The sequence below is a fragment of the Pavona decussata genome, unplaced genomic scaffold, assembly GCF_977016875.1.
Source record: "Pavona decussata unplaced genomic scaffold, jaPavDecu1.1 SCAFFOLD_155, whole genome shotgun sequence".
Taxonomy (NCBI): Eukaryota; Metazoa; Cnidaria; class Anthozoa; order Scleractinia; family Agariciidae; genus Pavona; species Pavona decussata.
The window spans coordinates 222,501-248,565 of NW_028145567.1; the positions used below are offsets into that span (position 1 = coordinate 222,501).

Consider the following 26,065-nt stretch of genomic DNA (forward strand, 5'->3'; position numbering starts at 1 on the left):
ATAAGCAAACCAGTTTTGAAGCCGTAAACGCGAGGGAACGGAAGCGTAAATTTTGTGCCCAAAGCTATGTGTTTATGAGGGCCGTAATTGCGTCAAATAGGAGTCACTCAAAGTATCAAAACATACGAGAATGGTGGTACTTCGGAGTTTTTATTCGACTTGAGAACTCACTTACCCATTTCAAGGGATTTTCTTCCTAAAATAGGGATTCTATAGCTGGATGTTCGTGAAATGTAAAAAAAATTTAAAAATAAAAGGCTGTGAATTTGAATTATAGACCACAAATTTTAAAAGTCAGAATATTTATGAGATAGCAAAGTGCCGTTTTGAGTCGTCACGAACGAAAAAATATTCCGCTTCATCTCCTGTCTTTCGTAAAATCAATAAAATGTTCGCTGTTCAATCTATCCAAGGGAAAATATCCATCTTGATCTATTTATTTGTGCCTAAAATTGGCAATAAAGTTCGTATTCCTGTGTTAATTTGCTTTAAGGAGCACTTCAACGTGAAGTTATTGAGCTTAGTGGAGCGAGAACGGAAAGGAGATGTCAACTTTGGCCCAATATTAGCCACGCTACATTAGTTTTGAAAGGGAAATGACGCCGTCTAGTCCTCGATATCCTAAGCGTGATTAACGGTTATTGAGCTAATGGATGTGTTTTTCAAAAGAAAACTATGTTTCGTGTCCCGGGGCTGTTGTGGAGATAGCATTTTTGTCGAGAATACATTAACAACTTTGATTTACGGCACGAAAGCCCAAAAAGTCACGCGAACCTTGACTGTTATTTTTCGCTCCCTGGAGGAGAAATTGATGACTCTGATAAATAATGAGTCATGCCTTGTGGCCGGATGTGTGTAGGAAGGTATTCTCAGAGCCAAAGGAAGGAAATGAGCGTTTGTGCAATTGTGGTCGTTGACCTAGTCGTGAACGTCGACACGTGCTTACTCCGCTTCATCTACTGACAGGTTTTTTCTGTGCGAGCCTACATGCTCTTAGTCGCGGTTATTTTAAGTGACTGAAGGGGCCGAAGTTGAAGCTTCTCGCTTTACCTTAGGTTTGTTTTTCTATTGTTAGTCGAATTTGAATGCTCGTAGAACAAAATGGGCCAGCTTTCAGCGTGTGTACACAGTAGAATGGCAGATAGCCATCTTGACGACAAGTAGGTGGATAGGGAGGAGTCAGTTACTTTAGAGACAAAGATCAGTTGCATTGATAACAGGATTCAGTTCAGATAATCCGAAGTGTGCTTAAAAAGAAGTGCAGAAACGAAGTGAGGCAAAAAATGGCCGTAAAGAATTGTTTACTGCTCTGAACCACTTTTATTAAATTATTTATGTTAAGAGGATTCGTCTTCTCTCGTGGTGTTATTTTAACTTTTTTTAGAGGAAATATTTCTTGTCGACGCCAGCTTACTTCATGACCTGTTGTCTTTGTGATCGAAAATATAGTTTTAATTCGCAGTTCGAACCACTGTTCTGTAGTCCTGTATGGCATAGTTTTTTGCAAGCTGAATTACTACGAATTTGAACATTGGGATCGATTATGGTAGTTTGGAATTCTTTAGGTAATTGCAAAACTTCTGACTATCTTCTATGCCTGTTTCTCATCACTTCTGTTTATCCTTACCAAATGACTCTGGATGAACAGACAATTCTTCAGTAAGGGCTTATCTGACCCCTGCCAAACAACTTAAAGACCCTTTAAGGAGGTTTGGGGCGACTCGACTTCCTGCGTCGACAAACAAAGGACAGGCAAGAGTCTTGTGTTGGTGTAAGAGAACACCCTGTTGAGCTTATGGTGAGCCAACAATGTCTTCTTAAGAGCTGACTGAGCTAGAATTGATTGGACATTAATTAGAATTCTTTGTCCTTGATTACAGTACCGTTTCCAAAGCGGGAACCCCCCTGTCTTTATGAATTGGAACTGGCGTCTTTTTACGGACGCTCTTATAATCCGGGTGGGAAAATGAAAATTTTCTTTGATTTTAGGGTTCGTTTATTGTTTACTTTTAGAAAATGAAGTACTCATCGTTTCTGATCGTTGGCTCTTGTATCATATTGCTAAACTCTTTGGCTGCAAATACTTGTGAGTTCTAATAATTTCTAACGACTGCTTTCCTTGCCTTGATGTTGTGCCTGTTCTAATTTTTCAGTTCTAAACTAACCCCCGACGCGCCTAGACTCGCTCCTTAAAAGTGATTTTCTGAACAAAAGCACCTTATAACTTCTTTAATTGTAAACCTCCCCTTATCACATTTCGAAATAGTTTCTTGGAATTCGTTTAGTGTGAGAAATGTACTTGTATTTGAGAAGTACATAGAAGCAATAGTGGCGATAATAAAACTACTCGATTGTGGCACTCATACCCAAAACAAATTGCTATGAAGGGTTTTCACAATAGCCCTGCGTACCCATACCAAATAGTGACGAAGAAAACTATTTTTTGTATGCCACGAGAAAATATTTTCATTCAGAACAGCGCCAGACTTCATCAAAAGCAGAATATCGTAGATCCTGACAGTCTAGTTTAAACATTGATCACTGTAATAAATGCGAAATGTAGTGTAACTGCTCTTCTTTGGAACAATATTGAAAAGAACAATTATCCACTCATGTTGAAATCTGGTCTCCTTCAGTTTAGTGTTCTTACTACTTGAAACGTCTCCTTTAGAGTTTTCCATTTCTCTGTATTCTAGAGAGACAGAGGTTTTCTATCAGCAGATGTGTTTTGCACTCGGATGTTACTAAAACCTGAAATGATATTGCGCCGCTTTTGAAATATATTTTTGCCGCTTCCACGGTGATGTAGTCATCCCTAAAACATTGTGCAAGTAGCAAAATCTATTTCCAGAAGCGAAGGCACAGCTCAAAATTAGCATCACTGGAACCTTTCAACTTGTTTGGCTCAGTGTAGAGGAAGTAGAAGTATTATAAAAGCGCTAAATTTAGCCGGCCAGAGTCGGCTTACACATAGCTGGTGGTAAAACTGTATTTCCTTTAAACCACATTAAGTGTTGTAAACCATTGCGGTGTAAAACGGGTCGCCCATTCCCAGTATGTTATCAATTCAGTACTAAGACGGCCAAGAAATTCAAAGCATTTGCAAAATACTGAAAAATAATCAGCACCATGGGAAAGTGCTACACAGTTAATTTGAATGTTGCCGGAAAGCAATTAACGGCTTCTAGGCCACAGACGCAAACGTTAGAACCACATTTTAAAGCCTAGTAAACAACACCATCTGGAGGAAAGTACTACTCATACGATTTCATTTGAATGTTGTTTGTCTAAAATTATATTCAGAGATTCAAGAGTCTCTAAAGCCTTTTACACCACAATAAACAGCATCCTGAAGTGAAACATACATACATTGCATACATTCAGTAACATACATTTGACTCGACAGACAGATTAGACTGAGCTGAAGGTTCGTTTGTGGTCGAGAAAACTTTAGCTAATCAATATAGCGAACCGTGGTACTGAGTCAGGACTTAACGATATTCTGTTCATGTTCGTGGCAGCTCTAGCGATGCGGTTTTCCTTAACCTGTTGTTCAAAGGTTCAGGAGTCCATGGATGTACTGATGTGTTCCAATGTAGAAGTTCTAAATGTGAATTTGTACAATGAGCGAGTAATAAGTAAATGGTAGTAAATGTCCCGAACGTTCTCGAAAAAAATCCCTTCATCGATTGGCCCTTGTATTTTTAAGTATTCACCCACCAAATCATTCGTGTATTTATACAAAATAAGCAAGCAATGGCACTGATGCTTCGAAGTCAACTGTGACTGCTCTAAACGTTCTTAGAACGTTCTTTCACCGGTAGAATGACGTATGGTATTCTTTTAGCACTTGCAATTTTATTCACCAAAGCAAACTATTCATATATATATTTTAAAAATTAGCAAGTACTGGAATGCGTGAAATCCTGCTAACAGAATCATTCGTCGTATTCATTTTGCACCGGTAGTTTAATTTACTAAATCCTCAAACCGTAGATCCGTATAACAAGCAAGTAACCAAATATTACAAAAACTTTGGGTTACTGCGACTTCTCTAAACGTTCTCAAGAACACACTTTCATCGATAGAATGATGCGACGTTTTCTTTTGGCACTTGTTATTAAACTCACTAACCTATTTACTGCCATATCACAAGTGTCATGCATGAATCCCATGAAGTCTCCTTTTCGAATTTTATCTATCATTTAACGGTTGACTTTTTGACGTTACGTCAAACCCCGATGAATTTACATCTTAGAATGCAAATCTTTGTCGGGCACATATATATCGATCATGTTATTGGGCCCACTGGAAAACCGGGGCGTCTCTTTCCTTATATGAGAGGCATAATTTAATAAGCGTGGCACTAGCACCCAAGGACCCTATTAGTACTTGAAGTTCCCTTTAGAAGTGCCCCGCAGGTGTGATGTTTAACGTTTGTTTGTTCCTAATAGCTTGAATCACTCCAACCTCTTATTATATTCATCGCAGCAGACCGACATGGCCGTTAAAAACAACCACAAGATTAAATACCGCGTAAATCAAACCAGGGTTGGCTTTCCTTCGATATTGGTCTTAGGAAAACAACAACACTGAAATCTCTCGACGCTTGGCTCGCGTCACATTTATTACCTTTGGGTCCACATTTTCTACAATGTTACAAAGCAATGCAACAAAGAGAGTAACTTTTCCAAATAACAATCTTTAACTCATCAGCAGCGAGGCATAACGTTGACTTTTATTTATGATAACGTTTAACAAATGTAGTAGTCTTACTCTGTTATTTAGGGATTGTTGACAGAGGACAGTACAATCAAAAGTTTAATTTTGTGACATTTAAGAGATAGACGAAAAATAAACTGCTCTGATGTTAATTCTATAGTAATAAATATGTCGTTTCTTTTCAGCTTTTTTTTTTAATTATTATTGTTATTATTTTTTTTAACGATTTACTTTTTCTTTTGCCTTTCTCCGATTTTCCAGCGACCTTTACCCCTACATTATCTAGTAAGCATGTAGTTACAGGTGGGAGAAAAAAAATTAAAAGTCAATCCTCTTTGTGTTTTAAATGAGAAGAAAAAACATAACGCGTGGAATTGTATTTTGACTTTCTTCACTGCTTCTCTGTCTCTTTCTTAGAATCGTCCGGTTTTTTGACGTTTTTGGCCTCGTTACTGATTGAAGAATCAAAGTTTCCCACTCACTTCTTTTGATTTCTCTGAAATCGCGTGACGTGCAACAACCTAGCGTGCACTGAAATCTTGCAAAGCCGATATAGACAGTCGCCTATGTGTCACTTAACTGAATAGGAATCGTTAAGTTGTTTACTAGAGAGTCAGCAGTGTTTCGTGACTTGCTCAATGGAATGGAACATGGTTGGACCTAAATGGTCGCGTGCAGTTTTCAAGTCGCGACTTCTGTGCGTCCAGTATATGTTGTGTGTCATCATGCGTTAGGTAAAAAGCACTTGACTTGTTTTCTAGGTGTTTCTTCGCTTTGTTTGTTTGGTAGTCTGTGTGGCCGACTGTTGGAGAGTATTGTCGAAATTAAATGCTTTATCTTTCTTCCATTTTTGTTGTTGGGTGGTGATCTTAAATTGTTTTGTTTTCCGAGAATAACTGATACTGGAAGTCGGAAACATACGGCAGGAAATCGCGCCTTGCTTGTAGCAACCTACCAGTTCCAAAGGTTAATTACTTCAGAAATGATAATTTGTTAATGCTACTGTCCGCGTTTCCTTGGCAGTTGGAAAAAAAATTGCATAATCTTAAGACTAAGACATGGCTGAATTTTGGCAGAAAAACTTAAATGTATTGACGTAACTCTCTCAAAATGTTACAAATGAGTACATATTGTACCAGATTAGTTTCTGCCAAGAGTGTGACTACGACGGCGGGTCTCCTTTAATGTTATCCTTTCGCGGATAAATTCTTCCCCGTATATCACTTGATTTATCGCCTTTCAAAAAGCGTCGAGGTCAGTGCGTTCGGCGCCGTCCAAGAGTTGCAAGTAGAAACTAAGTTTCGGTTATACGACAACAATAGATTCGAAATACTTAGCGCAGAGTTAACTGATACCTCAGCTACCAGCTCTGCCAATGAATTCTGAAACCTTCGTATTATGTAGTTTCCATAGTAGTTTTATAAAACAAGAATGCCTACCTACGTTTTGTTTGGAAGAAAGTGCTTTGCCTGACATGGTTTTGACCAACAATGCGCGGTGTAATTTTAGATCGATGGGTACCTTAGGCAGTTAGCTTAGGAATTTTTTTCAGTGCAAAGAGCTAAATTCTCAGGATTATAGGGCGACAGGATTTGGAAATGGGATTGGTGCTTTTAATCTCCTTATAGTTAAAATTCTTGTTATTAGAGCTAATGCACCCTACAATTCATCCCCTCCATCATTGTTTCACAATATAATGTGCAGCTTCGAAAGGCTTACTTGCTAGACATTTACCATGCATGGAGATTGTTGACTTAGTCTTAGGTCATACTATGGGATATTGGCCAAGTTCTTTTTCAGCGTGTTTAAGAACTGAGGTGAACCAAAGAGGTCTAGTAACACGCAAAAAGAGAATGCAGCCAATATCCCGCGGAGTTGGGAAGCTTAGTCAATAAATTAATTAAATGACATTAAAAGGAAAGTGGCAAAGGTGACGAACCTTCAAGAAACCAGGCTGCATCGGTTTTTAAGTTTCCCCTAATTTGTCTAGAATATGGTGGATTAACCCGGGAAAAGAGAGAGAATGGGGGTGGGAGGGGGTGGAGGAAGGAAGGAATTTGCCGAACGTATAGTGGAGGTGTCCCGTTTAGAGGTGAAATCCAATTTCAGAGCAAAGTATATAATTTTTCAAACCTTATTTCATTCTCAGGATGCAAAATCGTTCACCATTATGCCAGGCCAGACCTAATCAAACTGATTAAGGGACACAAGTGCGGAGTTATCTCAGATTTCATGAGACCAAAAAATACTTGAAACTGTTTCATCAACTACAGCGGTGGTACACCCTGTTTGTGACTAGCAGGAAAAACATGACCCTTTTTAGTGGTGGTTCAAATCTATGCCCTATTTGCGCCGAAAATGTGTTATACTCTTTGTTGCACATACCGATGTTGCTTATGAGATGGATCCCCCCGAATTAACGAAATGATATATGTATGACCTAAAAAGGGAAAGTTCCAGTCAAAAGGTAAGGTATCTGAACTATTTACTCAGAACAATGGTCACTATTAAATCAAAGTAAAAATTCGCTCATGTGTGTATATCTGGAGACTTAAATTACCTTAAGGATTAGAGAGAACCCCTAAAGCGAAAATTATTAGGTCAAACTAACCGAACTTGAACATTTTAGCATCTACAATTTCCTTGTAAAAGAACCAAGAGAGAAAGACCACAGATTGATCAGCTCCGAAATGAAAACGAATATATTAAATGGAGCTTTTATGAAACAGAGTTACAACAGACGTGTGTTATCTCGAGCATCAGGCCTTTTGCTATCTCGGAACTAATAATAGCCGTTATTCTTGGACACTGTGGGACAATAATTTACTACTGGTTGTCGTGGTTTCCCGAACGCATTTTTTCCCGCCATTTAAACGAACGCAGTGGCGGGAATCTACTGGATTTCGGTTATAAAAATCGCATTTTTCTGCCATTGTCAGTGAGTCTTCAAATCCCAGGATGAGAACAGGATTCTTTTTTCTCTAAGAATTAAGCAACGTTTAAGGTTGAAGTCTTAATAAATGAGGCTAAACTGTTGAAAGATGAGGTTTATTGAAATGCTATTCACGCTTGTAGTAAACGTGATTATCGTCAATTACACAGAGGCCATCCGGAAATGTTGCTGGAATGTTCAACTATCAAGGCGCTAAGAATTGCACAGTTAATGAGATATTCATTAATAATCGCAATTATTCTGCACATTGCATGATATTAACACGGCAATGACAATTGTTTGAGGCGTATAGAGTTGCTTCACAAGGTTCGCTTTCTTTCCAAAAATGTTCAGAATTTGCAGGTGGCTTAGCAGTTTTTATTACCTTTTCCATCGGCATCTTGTCCCCGTTGTGAGCCAATCACTTGAATCGCACGATTGAATTGATATTTCCCGCTTGTAGGAACACTGCCTTGGGTCAGAAAGCTGCCAAATCCAATAAAAATTTCATCGTTTTGATATCTTCTGTCGACATGAGGTGTGATTATCCCATATAAACCTTCCGCTATGTTATGCAAGAACGTATGTTTGCACAATTTAAATCTTCGCTTTGCTTTAATTTTTAAACAAGATTGTTTGAGAGTTAAGCCCCCGTGAACTTTTGTTTAATAAGAATGTTACCCCATTCTGATATAAAAATTATCTTGTTGTTTATTTTGATAAGTCTATAGTTCAGCAATCTTTCTTTTTTTTTTCAGTATTTCTGCTCATTTTTAGTTTGTTCTTGCAATACAAAGGGGAGAATGGTTAAGCAAAACTGGCTTGCAAGAAGTATTAGTGATGTTTGACACTTTCTAGAATGTTCAATTGCAGTTAGTATACTGTTTTTGCTACTATCCGACTCTTCCCCTAACTAATCCTCCTTCCATTTTACCATTCAGCATGAATCCTTCAAAACGACCTGCTTACAAAGCAGGATAATTAGAGTACATTCTTGTTTTGCTCTTGTCGTTAAGCTTGCCAATGAACGATGATCATCCTCCAGTTTCAATGAAATCCTTTTTTATGACTGCTTTGTATACGAATTTCATTTTCTTTTTTAAACAGATTTCCTTGTTACACAGTATCGTACAAGAGTTCGAGAGAACACTTAGCTCAAAGAACCATCTCGAGAAGATTCACTGTGTCTGATTCCCAGGACTTTGACGTGGGCTGCAAAATTCTTCTGCTCCATTGAAAAAAAAAAGAAGAATACTTTTTAGTCTTACAAAGAAAAATAATCCTTTTATTGAATTTTGTTGTAAGAGGTGCAAAGAACTGACATTGTTTGGTTACTGTATTGTTCGCTTTTGTGATGCAGGAATGTCAGTACTACATGCAGGTTCTCCTGACAAGTTAATGAAGGTAAACACAGGATTATATTTGTATTAAGATTTATGCAAAGCTATTTTATGCAAGAGAGCGTCTTTCTCTGCAGTTTTTTAGGCCGGAATGGTTTTGTAGCAAGCATTTCAATTGTTTCTCTTGTATTGCCTGATTCGCTCGACTAAGAGTTTTTGTTTCGACGTGTTTAAATTCTCTAGCTGTAATGCAGACTTGCGTCAATTAAACTCAAATAAGAAGATACGCAGATTTTTCTTTTTGCTGACATGTTGTATCTTGCTTCCATGATAGCTTGATCTGACTGTTCCAGTGAAACGCAGATAAAATGATATGTGAGGTAATCTATAAATGTCCCCTCACGCAACTTAGAGTTTATATTCTGCTGCAAGTATAAAACGCCTACGTTTGTTAGGAGTTGTTGTTTTAATAAAGACTATTATTATCCTATGTTTTTTATTTTATTTTACTAGAGGCTTTTCTTCCTTTGTAATAAATCGTGGTATATTTGGTTAATAGCTCCTTGTTTTGTAGTAAACGCGTGCATCGTACCTTACTGATAGAGTCAGCAAAAGCTGACTTCTATTACACTCGAATAAAAAAGATGCAATGATTGTACTGTTTGTTGGCATGTAGGGTATTGTATGCCCTTCATCTGATTGTTGCAGTAAAGGCAGATTAAAAATGATACGTACAGTAATCTTTATTGCCATCGCTGTAAATCTTGCCTCGTTCGACATGCATTTTATGGCTGTAAGATATTATCCACTGTTTATCTTTAATTTCACCGTACTGTGCAGGCTTTTTAATTCTCCTTTTGTTATTTCAAACTAAACCTTGGTTACTGTGGTGAATATCTTCTCGTTTTATTGTAAACTCATGCAGTGCACCTAATCTCAAAAGCTTAGCTCGATTATAGTCAAATAAATAGGACAGCGATTGCCGGTTCTGCTTGCTGTCATGTGTTGTCTTGTGCTAATGGATGAGCATCTTTGTCTGACTGTTGCAATAAAGGCAGGCGAATTTGATATTCGCAGTAATCTGTATTACCCTCGTTGTAAATATTGCATAATATCTGTACAGAAATCTAGTTATCATTACAATTTTATTTCGTTTATAGTATTGCACAAAGATTTTAATTACCTTCTCTTTAGCTGTCTGTATGTACAGTGAAGCTTTTGGGCATTCTCGGTCAGGACTGATTTTTCTCTATATTTTGGCCGTTTTCTGGAGCTTCATGATCAGGCGTTGTTATTAAGCAGCTTGCTCATTATTCTGCTACTGAAAAAATAAACTTCCATGGCACCATCAATATTACCGAGAGTTGCGCTGCAAATGTTGACAAAATATATTAGGCAAACAGCTTGATTGTTAAGAGTATTCTCACATTCGTTCTTTACCAGTTGGAACTGAGCCATTGTGATGAAGGACGTCAGTTGTGGGTTAAGGTGTCTGGTAGCTTTTATCCTGACTCAACCGAGTCAAATGTTTGACTGTATACCCAAAAGTATAAAGCAGGCCTGCGCTAGTGTGCTCTTGTGTACACAGGTTGTTTTATTGAAACAAATTGAGCATTATCAAGAGCCATCGCCTAACATTGATGCTCTGCAAAGTTCTCAAAACAGTGCAGCTTCTGTTGCATGTTCTCAGGAACTTTTTTAATGGAGCTGCAACACTACCTCTTGGAAATGGTGTAAACAAAAGCACCCTCATTAGAAATGGAAGTCATAAGAAACCACTGATGCTCTGCAAGAGCAAAATTGTCGTTTATTTGTTTACTCCGTTTGACATGAACTCGTTTGACTCATTTATAAATTGGATTTACTGTATAGCAGAAGGGGGTGGAATTTTCAGTCTTAAATCGTTTCGATGTTTCTGTATGTTTAATATTTGGATTTTGAGATTGTTTTTTGTTTGGTCAAGCCGAAGCAAACTTCGAAAAGCGATGCAAATGATGGGCGTCGCCAGTGAAGCGTGCATCCGACCACCCTCATGTGTTTCCTATGAGCGTGTTCCTGTTCACGTTTTATCGTTAGCACTTCCAGTAGTGCCCAAGGTCAATAAACAATTCCTAATTACATTTTACTTGCAACAAATTAGAATAGTACCACAGGAACTAAGTACTCAATCGCTTCTGGTACCACTCAGTGGCTTTCATTTTAGTAGTGTCACCAAGATTCCATCCGCGTGCTCCAAAGATAGAACCACGCACCATGACTCAAAGTGACTCATAAAGGGAAATGATTAATGTATTGAAAACGTCAAAGCTGCTAAAAGATCTCTTGGTTAACCTCAGTGTCCATGTATTGCCCCTGCATTTAATCTGAGTAAAATCGAATGTTAATTGCTTTTGTAAATTAGCCTAGAATTTCAAAAATGCTTGCTTGTCTTTGAATCATCTGTAGCTGTTTTTATGGCAGCGAGATTAAATTATTCTGTTTATACTATCTAACCTTTGTATAGAGCCTCACACTTAAGTTACTTGTATTAGCTCCTGTTTTTTTTCGAGTGAGCATATTGAGATTCACCTCTTGAGACACTAGTTAAACAAAATGCGCCAGTGATAAAATGTATGGATTGGAATGAAAAATGCAAACTCAAGTCATTTATAGAAGAAAACGTTTCATGCCACTGATGAAATTAAGCGTGGGAACGAGAACAATTTTAATGACTCGACAGTAATAATACTGAAGACAGTCTGTTTCCGGAAGTAATAAAGCCACGTAATATAGTTTTCCTGTTGATATTGGAAGATATATCGTTAGGAGGGAATTTGGATTACAAATCACCAAGGATGTGGGAAGGTTGTTACACGTGAAGTGTTTCAATAGTGCAGATCACGGCATATGTTTGGGCTTAAATACATCAACAGTTAATGTTATCTAGCTGTAATACGGTGGCATCCATAGAATAAGATAGTTAATACGTGGGGATACTTGCGCTTTCTCTTATTTTCTTAAACTTAGGTGATGAGGTTTCGTTTCGTATCAAGAAGTGACCGAGTTCTCAGATCATTTAAATGATGAGGTGCTGTCTAAAATTGCAATTTCACTCTGGCAAACCACACTTAAAACTGCCATTAGCAAACACTACGAGTGTGTGCGATAGTTTTGTTTACAAGGACGTCCACTTCTTTCAAACTGGAGGAAGAATCCGATTAGGTTAAGTATCTGCCCACGATTAAACTAAATTTGTAATGAACCATTTTTTGAATGTTTTACAATTAAAAAACACCCTTGTGACTACGCACAAAATAACAACTTCCTTTTTTAATATGCATGGAACTTTCTTTAAGGTTAGTCAATCCTTCGTGCCTTTTTTCAGTAGCATATTTTCAGTTCCCAAACCTATATTAGATCTCGAAAGTGGGCATTATCGTATCGCACTTTTAAAGCTGTGAAATATATATTTTTGTCTCATGATGGTGGGGGCAAAGAGAAAAACATGTTTCCGTGACTTGTGGTTCTCGCGTGTATTTCCTAGTAGCCTATGACGTCAATACTGTCGCCACACCGGACCTTGGTTTCGCAGTATTGGTCTCTGTGGACGAATTTGGCTTCTGACGTCTGTAACCGCTCGTGACAGTTTCCCTTTTGAGTCATTAATCCCTTGTACAATCAATTGGAAATCACGAAACCCAATTCTCTTCCATTGTCTTTTAGTTACGGTGACAAAGCTGGAAAGAACAGCTTGCCAACATACGAGCCAAATACAACCTATCTGATTATCTTGATTTGGCACTGAGTAGGCCTTGATAACTCGAAAACAACAAGTGCATGATACAGCACTTACCTTGCCGTGACTTGCTACAGGTTTCAGCTGAATTCTTTTCATTCCTTAGCGCAAATGAAATATGAGCAACGTTTGAAAAATTGCTGTTTAGTTATTATTTTTAGATTATTTAGATCTCAAGAAAAGCAACGGACCATAAGAACGAATGATATTGACTATGTTTTGCAAAAGGGTCTTCTTATGCTTCGATTTCTCACGAACAATTTGTAATGGGGTTAATGCCACGTGAACTCTGGAAATGTAACTATTTCAGTTCAGATCGCGTGGCGACATTCTTTGATAATCCGCTTTCGTCTCGTCATTAGCGTTTTTGAATTATTGTTTTTCCATTACCCAGGGACCATTATATTTGCTTTATAAAGTCTGGGCTCTTTTTAATTGAAGCAATTTAAAAGAAATCTTTATTTATATGCTTGCGGAATTAGGGATAGTATCCTCAGCTCTGCAAGTACGTTTTTAGTACTCAATTTGACACGAGCTTGGAACTCAAGCAAAAATTAAAACATTTTACTAAAACTGTTACTTTTGGTTTTATTAACACACGATTTTTTTTCGTAATTAAGAGAAAGAACTGAGAGAAACAAAGCCCTTCCTGTTTTCTGCTAAACCCTTTTTTTGTCATTTTTCTTTACTTCTGCACTTTATTTTCAGTACGTAAATCATTGTACGACACCAATGGGTACACAGACAAATAAGCCCAAACTCGCCAGGAACGTGAAGACACACCCACAATTTGTGCTGCAAAATGCGCTAAATATTTTTTACATCAGCAAGAAGTACTGCTTTCTTGAGAAACTGAGAATGATGATTTTTGCCAGTAAGCCAAAGTAGTTTGGTATACAGCAGCAGGTTATGTCTTTGGTTTTGTTTGTAAGAAAATCAAGTTGCGTTTGAGGCCAGCCATAATAGTGATCAGCATCTAATTTCTCCTCACAATATGAGAATTAAGGAAATGATCATCAGAGTTAAAATGTCGTGATCGGTGTTCATTTCCAGTCTCAACTAGTATTATTAGAGAATTTAAAATTTGACGTCAAGGAGGTCGCTACTTTCGAGTATCGAGGGTCGCCATTTGCAAGCATCAAGTTTCAGATTTCATCATCGTCATTTATTCACAGGCTTAACATATTCCATCACATTATTTCCATTGCACATATGCCACACATTGACATTCCAATCCTAGCAGTATGCAGGATGTTTGTCCCATGAACCTAGTTTAATGGCCTTGGCTCCTACGAGTCTCCTTGAAGCTCAGTGGTAGAGCATCCGAACTAGTAATCGGAAGGTCTTAGGTTCGACTCCTGATAGGAGCACTCGGATTTTTTTTCCGAGTATGCCTGTGTCATTTACTGATTAATACAGCATTCTCGTTGTTGTTGTTGTTTTTGTGAGTTTTCCTTGCAACGTGGGAGTTGTGCCTCCATATTTGCAGCAGCTGTTGACAAGAAAATTTTATTCGCAATTCAATTCTTTTTATTATGACAGTTGTAAAAACTTATGTATGCCATAAGGTTATACATAGACTGGGGCGTTAAACGTGGTCCAAGTTACGTGTAGGAATAGCGAATCTCTCTATTCTTTATTATTATTATTATTAATATTATTATTATTATTATTATTATTATTATTATTATTATTATTATTATTATTATTATTATTATTATTTCCCACACAAATAATATAGCAAAAAACTGTTAATTAAATGGATGGATGGGAGAATTAACTCCGCAGTGTATGTGAAAGTGCTAAAGTGAGCCCATGAATTTCTTACTAAGAGTTAGCAAGGAGATCGCACTAGGGAAAGAATATAATCTTTGACCTCCGCGGGAATCGGTGAACCCACGACCTCCGGATTTGATCGTCCGTTGCTCTACCGACTGAGTTACGAGGCCAGACGGGAGCCCAGATAACAAGTGCAAGTATAAGATCGCTTTCAAGAATTTAAATTTCGTTTTTTTTTTTGTCTCGGTGTTTTGTTGTTTACGTATGTATGATTGTTTGCTAGTTTTTTTGCACTTGAGAACTTTGCTTTGACGTCAGTCACTCCAAAAGGAAGGCTAGGACCACCTAACCGAGTCTTCAAATAAATGGTCAGGGCATGCTGGCCCCTTGTCTCAGTTTACTTGATTAGACGGTATATGAGGGTAACATTAGTAAGGGACTATTTATTTATTTATTTGTTTGTTTGTTTGTTTGTTTGTAAGGAACTAGTAACCCAAAGCGCAGTTTTTGACGGAAAGAGATTTTAGACGTCCAATCGGGCAATCGGTCCTATGCAATGTGACGGGTGGGGGGGGGGGGGGGGGTGGTGATATCATAAATTGACCTAATCGAGTCTTCAAATAACTGGTGAGGCCATGCTGGTCTTGTCTCAGTTCGCTTGATTAGACGGTATATGAGGGTAACATTTGTAAGGGACTAGTAATCTAAAGCGCCGTTTCTGATGAAAACAAATTGGAGACGTTTAATCGGTGCTGTGCAATCGGGCGTGGGGTTTGGGGGGGGGGGGGGGAGACAGACAATGCCTTTACATGCTGCTGAAGTCTGATCTCAGCGCCAGCAAATAATGTAATAAGGCACATTTATTGACAATCACAGCCAGTCAGAAATCGTGATAATCATTTTAGTTACCCGTGTAACTCCAGAAAGGGACAACCTCGATCCACTCTGAAATGGATTGGGTTTTCGCCCACGGAAATTTCGTCAGTGTGCTGACGCATTTTTTAAGAAAGGAATTGTCTTTTTTCAAGGACACTCCTGCTAGGCATTCTCAAGTTGTCAAGATTCACTCTAATATAAATTTAAATCGTTTCGTTGTTTTGCAAAAACGTGTATCATGCGAGTACATCCTTTACATGATATGTATCATTTAATACATTGCACACCCAACAATCAGCAGCAGTACGAATCCGTTGAATCGGTAGACATTTTTCTAAATAGCTGTGCAAAACTCGCATTATCATTTCCTCACTAGTAACAATTCATACTACAATAGTTTTGTAATAGCCGAAATGAGCACTCGTTTGAATAAAATGATAGAGTCCTTCTCAAAAAGGCTCTGTAACAGATGCGTGATTGAAAGCATCCCTGATAGCTAGTGCTGGAGTAAACGTACGACGTAAGAAAGCAAATTACCTCGAACTACGCACCTCCTCTTCTGTCAACCACCCTTGCCTCCACTCCCTTGTTTTACGGACCCCCTGCCCCTTCCCCCCTCCCCCCCCCCCCCCAAAAAAAACACTACGTCGATGAAATGGATAGGCTGAGAGAAATTAATCCCACTTTTCAGTGTTGTTGTTGTTGTTGTTGTTGTTGATGTCAATTTGAAACTGGTTTCTTGAGGTTAATAACTTACGGCATGAAATTTGAAACAATTGCTGCCTTAACTTAGGACAAGCGGCATACGTGTGGTTTTATGCGGTTGTTTCGTACTAGATTAAATTAAGTTTAGTTTCGAGAGCACACATGTTAGCAATTCCGCTTTAACCAGTATCGTAGCCCAACTCAATTTGGCTGTTGACGATTGCATAACTTAAAACATCGAAAATAGAATGACAAATAGCACCACATGTGACTACTTCGTGCTAGCTATTGACAATTGAAGCTTTCGTCCAAAGAGTCGCTGAAAGTTACAAACACATTGTCTAGCCGGGACTTGACTTTTTGAGTGAAAGAAGTATTCCAAACAACGAGCGAAATCTGCTTTTGAGATCACATTATAATGGAGCAAAATATCTTCGAGACATTCGTGCTTAACCTTTAAATATTTTCTCTGAAGTAAAATAAGGAAGCAATAAATAGAAATGTCTGGTATAAACTTTCGCTTCACGGCACATTCTTTGGCCATTGTAGCAGGTATTTGCTGTACCAACAATTGCAGGTCAAGTAGTTCTTGACCTCCATTTTGAACCAGTGATAATCTTTTGCTCGTGCATCTCAAGTCGAGTAATATCGCCACGCTCAGTTAAGAAATTCAAGGAACCAAGTACTTATTTTGTTGTGAATGCATAAAAACTTTTATTGAACAATACAGGGTTTTAATTGTTAAAAATTAAAAGGTAGCCTACTTAATTTTTTAAAACACTACAGTTATGCGTGAGCCGTTTAATATCGCTCCTGGATATATTTTGAACATGGGACATGATTTACATTGAATTGCGTGCTTTTAAGATACGAAGCGAACAACAATCAAAACAAACGACCGCACGCAACCGAAGGAACGCCAGGGTGCAGCCTTGTTCAATATAGACTTCTTCCCGTGACTTGTTTCTTTTAACATACATTCCATCAGATTGGGCTATGAAAAAAATCCCTCGGGGAATCGCGTGTCCAGAATTAGAGCATCAATGGTGATACCTAGATAGCAGCGCGTTGCTGAGTCTTTTCATAGTAAAATCCTCTTATCTAATGACGAAGTTTTGGTTTGTGTTTACGTCAAGGGTAAAAGATATTGTGTGGTTAGTCACCTGGATGCCAGTCTGGTGGGCGTCGAGCAAAATATAGAGATATATCTCCTTCAATGAGATCTCCAATTACGTCAATGGCGTGTATAATAGTCCTATGACAAGAGCTTTTGGCCAGGTCATTTGCCTTGAGTGGATGCTTTTAGAAAAACACTCAATACTAATTTATCTGAAACAGGACGAAGCCCTATATCGTGCTCTAAAGAAAGATTATTTTTCAACTGTGTTATATTACGCTTCGTAATTTGAGCGCAATATTCGCTGGAAAAACAAAATGAAGCTCTTTGTTTTTTTCTGTCTCTGGCACGATAAGTTTAATCAAGATATTAAAAAAATGAATCAGTATTTGCTGTAAGAAAAGAAGCGGCACGAATTCAATCATCTTACGCTGTTTAATCTACCCAGGAATGGTCACATTTCAAGTACCTTCTTATAGCCCTTCAAATAACATTGCTCGACTAAACCCAACACTGTAGATCGAAAATAAACGTGGCCTTAAATGGAGTGCTTTCGTATTGGCGGGTGTTTGGTCCCGTGTATTAGTGAATATCAATGTAACATTTTTGGTGAAACGTATTTTTGCTTTTTTTGTTGTTGTTGTTGTTGTTGTATTTAGCTGTCGGCGAAAATTAACACGGCAGCCGAAATTAATATACGGTCAACGTGTATACCTAAATTGAAACTTGAAGGAATTCCATTAAAATCAAATTTATTGAGCAGCACTTTTTACCTGAAGTGCCAGCTACTCATTAGGCTATCCAAGTTGTTTTATTGTACATTTTTAACATTTGAAGTTGTTTGACTATAAAAATTTTAACATTTGAGATTTTTTAGTTCAGATAAAAGGGCAGAAGGTCATAGTAAAGTTGTCTATCTCTGTGTAAGACATGGATGATACAATCATTAATTTGGCGGTTCTGCTGGAACGTTGGTTTTTCGCTCTATTTAGTTCCAATTAAGTGTCTCACTTTTTGGGCGAGGAAAAACGATCTGGGATGAGTAAACAGATCCTTCTCAAGACAAGGTGGGACTCAATAGGATTAAACCAAAATTAGTTTTAATGCACAGGAGAAAATTCAGATATGACAATACTCAACCCGTTATAAAAAAAAAAAAAACAGGCTCCTTGAAAAGCTATTCAGAGAACTTCTAACTTCTTCTTTGTGACTTGTTCCTTACTCTTTCGACAATTTTGCTTTGTTCAAATAACGTACTTTGAATAACAGAGTGGGTGTACCCTCTGCTTACAGACGGCTAAGCTGTCTCCTGTATTTGTTTAAAACGTTTGCTGTTTTCTTGCAGAACGGTTATGGTATACATGCGCTTAGAGTTCAAAACGTGTCTGTTCTCTCCCACCCCGCATGTACTGTCCCATAAACGGATACTTAAGCTCGCGAATAAACGGCAAGAATTTTAACGTAATGACGCCTAGCAAGACATAAAATATATTTTATAGGATTGCTAGGCATGTTTTTATTTTGTACCTGTATGCGATATTTTTGGGGTAGAAAGTTTTTTTAAGTACGTTTAAAAGGACACTTAGTAAACAAGGCATGTCTGACTTTGTGAGATAATAGGCGACACCAACCCTTATCAGGACTTCTTGATTAAACCTGATATCAAATTTATCCGATTGTGAAGTTCTTTATTCATATTTTCTACCCTGTAATTGCTTGTTTTTCGAAATTTTTAAATTGCATTTATGACATGTAAATAAAGGTTACAGAATACATGATGAGATGGAAAATTGAAAATTGTGGTCAATTGTGAATAAAAGATGTTAGCAAGGTGCAGCGTTCCTCAGTTCCATTTATAGCAAAATGCCACAAACCTAGCAGCATTCCGTTAAAATTACTTAGATTGGAGTGAATGTCTTGTGTGTGAATGACCATTTGATGAAGAGTACCTAGCTAAGTAGGAATCGTTGAAATCGAAAATTTGTTGAATTAATGAGACCAAGTTGTGTAGGGAGAGAAAGGCCACACCTTCCAGGACACGAATTTGTTCAATAATGCCCTAAAATTGTACTAATTATACCCTTAGTTACTCGCTGTCGAGTATTTTCCACTGTTATGGAACTAAATATCACAGCCTTTAATTGATTACGTAACTCAGAATCACTAACCTAAAATCTGTGTTCTATTGCAAAAGAGGAATCGCTTAACGTACTTGTCAAAGAGCTCTCCATTTCATTACGTTGTTTCAAAACTTTCTAGCTGAGGGACCGGTCAAAAAGTATAGGGTGGGTTTGGAAATGTGGTGGATAAAAAACACATGTTCCACCCCCTCCTTTTGGCCCAAAACGACACTGACCCACCCCCAAAATGAAGGTTGAAAATTACATGACCCACCCCCTATTAAACATGGATTTTATGGTTGCAATGCAATCCAAGGAAATCATAAACCTCCGGCCTCGCTTCGTGAGGAATTAAGTTAAGCGAAGTACGCTTAACGTTACATCGCTATCACTGTCACTCCAGCTGTTGGAAGCCACTTTTGCGAGAGGGATATTCTTATCATCGGAGGTCACAGTATCACTCCCAACTTCCTGCAGAACAGACTTTACACAGTGTCTTTACCAGTGGATACACTGTCTATGGCTGCTGACAACTGAATGTGAGCAGGCACTAAGTCAAGTTTGTTGTTTTTTCTTTAATTTCTTTCCGGTTGTCGGATTGTGACATTCGACATACAGAAACTCTTTGCTTTTTCAGCGAATCCTCACAGAGGAGTTTCCCCCACTCCACATCCTCATAGGTCAAGTTGTTCTCCCCTTCTGCCCGCTTATCTTCCTCTGGTGCTTTACCTTGATATGCCTGGGAAGGTAACCATAGCACGAGTTAGAAGTGGGGCCACGAAAACAGTGAATAAAATATGTTATTTATTAAGGCGCATCGTTCCGCATTAAAACTTCACAAACAAATAATTCAAACTGATTAAACTTGATTGAAGTGACAGTAGACAGACCAGCTGCCTATTTACAAGTGCAGCTATGGATTTGATTTTTGGACCCTCCAGCAAGCGGCCAGAGGGGACTTGAACCCAGGACCTCCAGATTTTAACCATGTCTTAACCACTGCATCTTAACTGCTTGTCACCCGCGATTTTAGCTATTGCTGTACAGCTATTTTAGAACATCTCGAGTTTCCCTTTTGACGGCGGAATAGATGACTAGCACTTTAGTAATTCCCAACCAGTCTGATGAGGTTTTTACTTCTTTTGTGAAACCTGCCGGAAGAGTGGACCCTCATAGCGATAGCGCACTGGGAAAGAACAAAGTTAAGGTGCTTTTTGCCACCCGCCATTTCCGTTTGTTTGTTGCATTAAGCACCTTTTTTGCAAGGTTCACCGGTTGGTTCTTTCTAACTAACAGCATTGCACGATTCAGCTTAGCAAAGCTCTCCGCCTTAGGGTGTTTTCATATTTCTAAGTCATACTGTAATACCATGGATGTAAAGCGCTTAGAACGCATGCGGATAAGCGCTATATAAGTGTTATTATTATTATTATTATTATTATTATTATTATTATTATTATTATTATTATTATTATTATTATTATACTATTGTCAAAAGTAATTGTCCTGAACTGCGATGACATCAATAAACTCGCGAACAATTCCTGATCTCTTTATTGTTGAGGCAACCACTGTGATCAGTGCTGTAGTTGGTGTGTTGGAACACCTACTTGTTTTGCAGTCTGAACTGCCATCAGGTACTACCTTGTAAGTAAATAAGCAGAAAATGCCAGCGACAACAATTATTTACGTTATTATTTTTATCAATTCCCAGAAGTTTTAAGTTCTTTTTCGTCTCCTGTCACGTACTTTGTCTAGCTACTGGGTCTCGCATTAACTTAACAATATTTTGTATGCAACCATTTTTTTTCACATAATAATGGTAGGTAATCTAAAAGTTATCTCGCTAAATGTGCGAGGTAAAAGAAATCCAAACAAAAGGAGAGCAATCTTTTGCTATTTAAAACAGCAAAAAGCCAATATTTTTTTGTTTACAAGAGACCTATTCACAACCGGATGATGAAAAAATATGGTCTTCTGCCATGGAACTGCGCACTCTAAGGGCGTATGTATTCTGAATGGGATTTCATTACTAAAGCTTTGAACTTTTTCAATTTTGGCCCAAATGTGAAAAAATGGATCTCAATTTTTTATAACGGTGTACAAAGTGCAGTTATGAATGGTGGGTTTTTGACAACTTATTTTAATATATCAAGAGGAGTCCGTCAAGGTTGTCCCCTAAGCCCTCTTTTATTCATCCTCGCTGTGGAATTACTAGCAATAAAAATACGCCAAGATCCAGATTACAGAGGCATTTCCCTCCCAGACGGCCAAGAGGTCAAAATTTCACAGTTCACAGTTTGCTGACGATACCACTATAATAACAGAAAATGTTGAATCACTCAAATCTCATTTACAGATCTTGGATCGTTGTGGAAATATTTCAGGTTTAAAGTTAAATAAGAAGAAAACAAAAGCTATGTGGATGGGTTCCATGAAAGATAGTAATTTGAAAGTACTTGACTTTAAGACAACAAAAGAACCCATTAAAGTTCTTGGAGTACATCTATGCTACAATATATATAAATGTACTGAAGAAAACTTTCACGCAAAGATAAAGAAAATGAAAACCAAATTGACCTTGTGGCTTTCAAGAGATCTCACGATATATGGCAAGTCTTTATTGGCGAAAGCTTGAGGTATATCACAGTTAGTTTATGCAGCATCCATGCTGACTGTTCCAGAATCGATTATCAAAACTGTTCAGGAGAATCTCTTTGCCTCTCTATGGAAAAACAGGAAAGACAAGATAAAAAGAGTACTTATGTATCAACCAGTAGTAAAAGGGGAAATCAATTTTGTTAATTTTCACACAGTTATTAAATCGTTACGCCTAGCTTGGATTGGTAGACTACCGGACACGTCTGATGATAAATGGAAGGCAATCCCAAATTACTACTTTCGAGAACATGGCAGCCTATTATTTCTCCTCAAATGCAACTATAATGTAAAACTCTTGAAAACAGGTCTGCCTCTCTTTTATCGAGGGCTTCTTCAGTGCTTTCAAGATCTCAAGAATACAACTAACATCCTTCCAAATGGCGAATTCATTCTTTGGAATAACAAGTCGATAACCATAGACAATGCTACCTTGTTTTGGAAGTCATGGTTTGATGGCGGAGTTGTATCAGGAAAGGATGTGCTAAATACAAATGGCAAGTTTTTATCATATGAAGAGTTTAGCAACAAATTTAACATTACCACAAATTATTTGCACTACTTTCAACTAATTTCAGCCATTTCATCCGAGTTGAAAAGGAGAGCAGCACAAACCTTTGTACCTGCAGCTGATCTCTCTTCGACTTCCGCATCCGTTCCGTTAAATAAGACCTTTTTTTGATCTTGCTGAAGCGCGCTGTAAAAATTATTACCAGTTGTTCAATAATCACGGCTCCATTGGTCCAAGTGGTGTTAAAACGTGGCAGGATAAATTCCCAGAAAAATTTGTTGATTGGTCAAATAAGTTTCAAGATATATACCGCTTTACTAAGGATAACAAACTCCGTCAATTTTGTTTTCGTTTTCTGCATAGAATAACTGTAACGAGGAGAGAACTCGAACTGTTTCATTTAGCGGATAACGATAAATGTATATATTCTTGGTTTTCACGTGACGTCACCAAATTCTAGAATTCAAAACTGGGAGGCCTACAAAATTTTTACCTTCATTCAAGGAAAGATTACCTAAAAATATGTCTGTTCACAATTTCTTAGCTCGATGTCGTGCTTCCTTTTGAAAATAGAACAGTTTCAATTTCCGAGTTTCCATCGTGCGTGACATAAGGAGGACGGCGGTGACAGAGCTTTTCTGTATCTTAAAAATGACTCTTCGGGTGATTTTCAGCATTCTAAACAATTTAAGTTTGAGGAGAAATATTAATCTAAACATTCGAAAATTCACAAGGGCAAACAAACCTCTTTTCTGGCAAAAGTGAACTCCAGATGTTTTTTCGTATTTCCGGCCGTCATGTTTGTGCCCCTCAGAGGGACACAAACATGGCGTCTCCATACTAAGCTCTACAAATTTATGTGGAACATTTTGTCAAATAACTCGAGTACGGAGTGCCGCACAGACCTGACACTTGGACAGATGCCTTATTTATTTATCCTCTATACCATGTCAATTTCTTGACTTCATTCATGGAATGGTTTTGATTTTTTTTTTTCAATGGCGTGACAGTGAAAACCGAGAATTGCTCTAGTGCTGATTCAATAGAACACACCTTTATTGATTGCAGGGAGTCTGTAAAACTTTACTCACAAATTATATCATGGTTCAACCAGTGCCAACGTACTACAATAACACTCTCGAACGAACAAATTGTCTTTGGTGATATACATCATGTAACTGATTTGCTCTCGGACCCCGAAAGACGCAGGCTAGATTTGTTCATCATCTTGGTCAAACAATATATCTTCTCCTCTAAACACCTTCAGAAAGAATTGTCTTTAGATGAACTTGTAAACAAACTTACTATTCAATGGAAATTAGGAAAATGTGCTTAAATGGAATTTCTGCTCTCAATCAAAATGAATGATGTGATGCATTTTTTTTTTAACTCTCATATGTAAGGTAATGCATAGGCTCGATTTTGTAGTTTTTTGTTTAACTTCTTTTGTTATCTTAATAATTTTTTCTTCTCATCTTTTCTTTTTCTCGATTACTTAGTTGTCTTTTTTTGCTCTTTTAACTTAACAGAAAAGTACTTTGTAAAATTCAAATATTGTATAAGTGTAAGTAATTTATATAAGTGTAAGCAACCTAAGTGTATTTGCGTATTTAAATAAAGCGTGTGAAAAAATATTATTTATGGAAGTGTTTATTTATTTATTTATTTATTTATATATATATTTATTTATTTATTTATTTATTTATTTATTTATTTATTATTTATTTACATCTGAGTCGAGGCGCCAGGGGGAAGGAGAGTGGGCTGGGGACATATTCTCCCAGGCATTTTGAACTAACGTTTTAAAATTACCTATTTAGCTCTCTTCGGGTGATATAAATTTGATAATACAAACTATTATTTGGGATCATCAACTAAAGAGGATTTTTGCGGTTTCCAATGGGAATTCTGAGTTCTTGAAACTCTGTTTAACCGACGTTCAGTTCAAAAGGCTTTCTTTCACATTTTAAAGTAAAAACATTAAAGTGCTACTACGATCAAAACTTCATGTCACGTATGAAACAAACAAACGTTCTTTACAGCTTATCCGATGTGGCCGTACCTGTCTTGGTCACTGAAATGAAGTTTGGGCCCCGCAAATTGAAAATATTGAGCCTTGAAAAGTGGTGTTTTCGAGTCCGCCATTATGAATTTATGTTCCAGTGAGCCCGCGGTATGAAAGTGATTGGAGTTGCGGTATTTTTATTCAAACCTATTGTGTTTTTGTCGTGACGTAATACTCTCAACTCGCTGATCGAGCGAGTACTGTAATTCTCCTTCTGGCGACGAATTTCAGAGCTGTTTTGACCACAGAAAGCTCTCCTGGATCGTCTTCGCATGATATAGGCAATGGAAATGAAGAAGTCATGACTCTGTAGAGCTAGTTCCGTCTGAAGAAGAGGCAGCCGAATAAGTTCAGCAGCTAGCTCTTTTGCTACAAGAGGAGGAAGAGCAGACTTTGCTGAGTCGTTCATCTCTCTGGTAAGATATTAGAGATAGAGATTAATATTTAGATGTGTTATTTGTTGTATTAACAAAACAGGCAAGCTTTAAAAGTGTAGTGCCTGAGAATCCGCAACAATTTCAGTTGACTACTAGTCAGTTCATTCCCCGGAGGGAGGCTACCGGAGACTCAGTTGAATTGAAATCGAAGTCAAGTTTAGGTTTTTAGCTTTGCTTTCGAAAGTTTGCCTTGGTGTTAAATTAGAGTGCACGGCAAGCTTACTGTTTTTGCGCTTTTTTACCATGGAAAAAGAATATAAATTGTAGTGAAAAGCCCTGTACAATGGCTTGAATTTCAGCTGATCGTTCCCTTGTAATTGATGCTAAGCTTCCTCTTGGTTCAATATTTTCTCAGGTGCAAATGTTCAAATTGCTCCCTTGAGCGACTTACCAAGCCTGGAGAGTGCTGGTGCTGCATGGACATCATTGTATCCAGATTTGAATAAGTACATTAATCAATAAACAAATAAATTTGCAAGGCAACAACAATTTGCAATGATTTGTTTTCTTCCCTTGCATCATCCTGAACAATGTAATAGTAACAGTCTTTTCTGTGTACATATATTTTTGTAAGGTGCCCTACATCAGGTTAAACACCACTGCACTAGATGCTTTAAACTACTGAAGAAATGAATAGCTTTATAAATGAAAATTTATTAACATGCTTTCTGGTAACAAGCATCCACCTAGGCAAATGAGGGGAGGAAAAGTAGGAATTTTGCAAATATACATTGAAAACAATATTCTTGGGAGTTAAAGTTTGTGATTCAGGTATTAATTGAAATTTTTTTGCTTATTCTAATAAAGGGTCAAATCAACCTAACAACAAACATCCTTTGTCCTACATGTCTAAGGGCAAACCCCCAAGCAAGTTTTGATGAGTTTGATACACTGTTGCTGTGGTAACAGTTCTTGATACTTTCACTTTTGGTGCAGTGAGAGTTGGGCAAATGCATGCTATCAAAAATGTAGTAAAGTTGAGACTGTTGTGAGCCACCTTTGATTTTTTTTCTCAAATGTAGATTCAA

General features: G+C 37.7%; 2 long non-coding RNA genes across 5 annotated transcripts in view; one reads left to right on the forward strand and one right to left on the reverse strand.

The window, feature by feature from the left end:
* Nucleotides 1-26,065, forward strand: part of LOC146465702 (uncharacterized) — a 90,818-nt gene that overhangs the window by 33,145 nt on the left and 31,608 nt on the right. Inside the window, exon 3 of one of the 3 annotated variants that reach the window (XR_014868213.1) lies at nucleotides 8,762-9,722. The exons of the other annotated variants lie outside the window; for them this stretch is intronic. This is a non-coding gene — a long non-coding RNA (uncharacterized LOC146465702). Of the gene's footprint in view, nucleotides 1-8,761; nucleotides 9,723-26,065 lie in introns of those variants that run through there. 3 annotated transcript variants of the gene reach the window in all.
* Nucleotides 7,757-13,015, reverse strand: LOC146465706 (uncharacterized). 2 transcript variants are annotated; one of them, XR_014868215.1, is made up of 3 exons: nucleotides 12,827-13,015; nucleotides 10,178-10,315; nucleotides 7,757-8,879 (listed from the first exon to the last, which is right to left on the reverse strand). It is a non-coding gene; the product is annotated as an uncharacterized LOC146465706 (long non-coding RNA). The 2 variants fall into 2 exon arrangements; XR_014868214.1 differs by having other exon boundaries at nucleotides 10,178-13,015.